Genomic DNA, 4,295 nt, shown 5'->3' with positions numbered 1-4,295 from the left:
GTTGTTGATGGTGATTTCCTTTGCTTGACTATCTTTTTGCATTTGAGTAAAAAACTCTTGTTGATTATTTTGCATTTGGAGGACCGCTTTTTGAACATCAAAACCTTGGTCATTTTGTTGATTGTATGGAGTTTGAGTTTGGTAACCTTGGTTTTGGTTGTAAAAGGGTCTTTGATTTTGGTTTCTCATGGGAGGTGGGGTGTATGTTGGTTGAGGGTTTTGAACATTTTGGCTTTTGTATGAGAGATTTGGATGGAATTTGGTGTTTTCATTATATAGTTTGAATAAGGGGTACCACTCTTGTATACTTGGAAAGCATTCACTTATTTATTTGTTCCCCTACATTCACTTTGGTCATGTCCCAAAGTTCCACAATTCTCACATATCCCACTTGGGATTGATGAAGATGCCGTCATGGCATTAACATGATGTTTTGGTGATTTTGAGGCCTCTTCAAGTCTAGCCATAGCTTTTTCAAACTTCAAATTGATAGTATCAATGTGAGCACTAAGTTGAGCACCCAATTGAGTAATGGAGTCCACTTCATGCTTTCCTCCTCTAGTAGCGTTGCGAGGTCTACTATATTGTGAGTTATGGACCACCATTTCCTCAATTTTCTTCCAAGTTTGATTGTCATCAACTTCGGTGAACATTCCATTTGATCCCATGTTGAGAATGTTCCTTGAATCTTCATAAAGACCGTTCCAAAATTGTTGTACCAAGAACCACTCGCTAAGTCCGTGATGAGGACATGAGCGACAAATTCCTTTGAATCGCTCCCAAGCTTCATACAAGGATTCTTCATCTCTTTGCTTAAAGCCCGTAATTTGAGCTCTTAGCATGTTAGTCTTTTCCGGTGGATAAAACTTTGTGTAGAAAGCTAGAGCCAACTTCTTCCAAGAATCAATTCCGAGAGTAGCCTTATCAAGGCCTTTTAACCATTGTTTCGCGGTGCCAATTAGAGAAAAAGGAAATAAGACCCATCGAATTTGGTCTTGAGTTACACCGGTTTGAGAAATCGCATCACAATAGTCGCAAAAAGTCTCCATATGAGAGTGAGGGTCTTCACTAGGCATCCCCCCAAATTGGCTTCTTTCGACTAATTGGATAAATGCGGATTTGGCAATAAAATTTCCGGTTAGATGTTGTGGTGTGGGAGTACCATTGGGTAGGTTCTCCTCGGTGGGTACGGAATGTGATGAAAACTTAGGCATTGTGGGTTGATTTTGTGTTGGATTTTGTGTTGGGTTCTCCTCACCTTCTCTTGCAAAAGGGTTGATGAACTCAATAGTATTTGGTTGGATATCTACAACCTCACCAATACCTCTCAAAGTTCTCCTAGCAAGTCTTCTATTGGTTGTCAAAGTCCTTTCAATTTCGTGATCAAAGGGTAACAAGTTACCTTGTGATCTTCTAGACATGCAAAATATCAAACAACTCGAAAATAATTAGATCAAACCTTGAGGAGTTTTACTTCCCCAAGGCAAAGAAAGACACAACTAATAACAAAACAAGAAAATCTAAATCAAGTTAACACCGTCCCCGGCAACGGCGCCATTTTTGGTCGTGATCCCTCGTGAGGATTTAGTTTTCAGTACTTGTCGTTAGGAGCACCTAGACCAAAACACAATTTATAACTTCACCAACAACTCTACAATTAGTAAAGAGGCAAGTAAAGGTCGGATCCCAAGGGATGGGAATTGAGATGAGATTTCTATTGCAACTAGTGGTGTCTAAGGGTGTCACAATTGGGGTTTAAGTAGAAGATCACTAAACTAAATAGCAATGAAAGTAAACAAGCAAGATGAATTAAAAGGGATGTAAGCAATTGATAAAAGGCACTAGGGTGTCATGGGGTTATAGGGGATTCATGGGAATTGATCATACAAACATATTCTCAAGTTATAAGCAAGCAATTATTGTTGTGATGGATCGAGTTGGTTTATGTCTTACAATCCTAGGAAAGTTTGGGTCCCGGAACCGAATCGATTAGATTGTACAACACCTATAAGTCGACTTAATCTTCCCTACTCAACTATATGCATGGTCTAATGAGACTCGAGTTGGTTTATGTCTTACAAGTCTCTTTGAAAAGATAGGTGATGGGTAAAAAATGCAAGGATTCATAGGCTCGCATTTCATCAAACATAACATGTGCATAAGTTGAGATCACAACAAGCAAGCAAATAAACTATGAAAGCATAATAATTTAAGCATGAATCATTCCCCACGTTGGTTTCCCCTAATTACCCATTAACCCTAGCTAAGGAAACTACTCACTCATTATCATATTGAACATGCTAGCAAGATTGTCAATCATACCAACAAAGTAAAACATGATGAATAAATGAAGATGATTAACAATAATTAAAAATGGATTAAGAGAATTATACCTACTAATGATTCCAATAATAAATAAAAGAATAAAAGAAGTACTTGATGCTTGATTGGAAGGTTATCAATCTCCCAATAATAACCCAAATAATCTTCAATTACCCAAAATAAAGGATGAACAAGAGAGAGATTAAGGAAATAAAACTTGTATTAAAACTTGATTAAATGTTGATTACAAGATTAAAGAGAGATTTGATTGATATTAACTACACTAAAGATTGCTAAGAAGAACATGCTCTTCTAATTAGACTAATGGGGTATTTATAGTGGGGATTAGGTACATAAATTAGGGTTTACTAAGGGCTTAAATGACGATTAAGTCCTTGAGGAATCGCCGGTCTCTAGGGAGACTCCGGTCTCTTTTTCGCCGGTCTTAGAAAAAAATGTGCATCCTTCCTTGAAGCTTGTAGAAGACGAAATATCTTGTCGGGAATCCGGCGTCTTTGGCATGGGACGGGCGGATTTGGGAGCTTCTGGACTGGCGTCCGGAGGTGAAGACGGGCGTCTTGTGGAGGTTTTGCCCGGGCGTCCAGCTGAGGAAGACGCTCGGATTGTGGGTGAGGGACGGGCGTCTTCAGGGCAATCCGCACGGATTGTCAAACAGTCTCATTCCTTCTTCTTTTCTTCCTTTTTCTTCATAAAATCCTTGAGGATTTCCTCGGGGATGCAAGGATCTTTTCTCATCATTGCCCATCTACTATAGTATGTACAAAGGCCTTCTAATCTTGTGTCTCCTTGATGCTTGGTCATTGAATTCAATCAATTTAGCCTCATTTTGCCATGAAAATGCAAGGTTTGCACTCCTTTCCTACCAAGGACACAAAACCTCAAAGAATATGCAAAACAAAGAACTAAAGACAATAAATGACCCAAATATGCACTAAAAAGCATGGGAACAAGGCTAATTCGGGGACTAAATGTGCTCTAATTATGGTCACATCAACAATCTTATTAAAAGGCTACTTGAAACATCAATTTTAATGCCTCGTAGACACCGATAAATGTCACCTAACTTTTTCATAATGTCCACATAATCTCCTACACATATTGATATACTATACGCTCTATATTTGTGATTGATTATTTGGTTATTTTAGAGATTTTGTTTTTCATTTATATTCTTTTTGAGAGTATTTAAATTAATGTAAAAAAAATTGGGACGGAGTGAGATGAAGTGACTATATAAATCTATATAATATAGTTAAAAAGCTAATTAAAGCGTCAATTTTATTATATATATATATATATATATATATATATATATATATATATATATATATATATATATATATATATAGTTAAAAGGCTACCTACTAAAGCATTATCATTCTATGTGTCATTTTTACAACTAATTTATATATTTAGTCTTTGAATTATAATAAATAAATATTAAAAAAAAAGACTTTGAAGTATACTTGACATCTTAAGAAAATCAGATTGTTTAGGTGGTAATCTATATAATCTATCTATATAATAATAACATAAAAAGCTTAGATTGAATAGTTAGTAGAATAACACATGGCGCGCAACATTTACATGTAAGATCAATTTTTTATTTTTTATTTAAAAAAAAAAGTAAAAATAGAAAATGAAAAGGCAAAGTAGTCATCAATAGACTAATTATTCATCTTATATAAATACTTTCAATTACCATGCATTATTCCACTTAATAATCATAATTTAGTGCTAATCTTTTTATATTCTACCGTTATGAAAAAATTCACCTATAAAAGAAAATAAATTAATAAATATTCTAGCATATTCCTAGCAAAAACAAATTAATGAAAAATTAATGAAAAGTAACATAAAAAAACCTAGATTGAGTAGTTACTAGAATAACATGTGACGAGCTACATTTACATGTTCGATCAATTTTTTATTTTTTATTTAAAAAAAACAAA

The 4,295-nt window shown here is 35.0% G+C and overlaps 1 non-coding gene across 1 annotated transcript; it reads left to right on the top strand.

Moving 5' to 3' along the window:
* Positions 1 to 735: 735 nt before the first annotated feature.
* On the top strand, positions 736 to 842 carry LOC141645670 (small nucleolar RNA R71). Its single transcript, XR_012545147.1, has one exon. It is a non-coding gene; the product is annotated as a small nucleolar RNA R71 (small nucleolar RNA).
* Positions 843 to 4,295: the final 3,453 nt, after the last annotated feature.

This window comes from Silene latifolia, chromosome 2 (genome assembly GCF_048544455.1).
Source record: "Silene latifolia isolate original U9 population chromosome 2, ASM4854445v1, whole genome shotgun sequence".
Lineage (NCBI taxonomy): Eukaryota > Viridiplantae > Streptophyta > Magnoliopsida > Caryophyllales > Caryophyllaceae > Silene > Silene latifolia.
The sequence above is the reverse complement of the archived record's forward strand: the minus strand, read 5'-3'. Positions and strand labels throughout refer to the sequence as shown.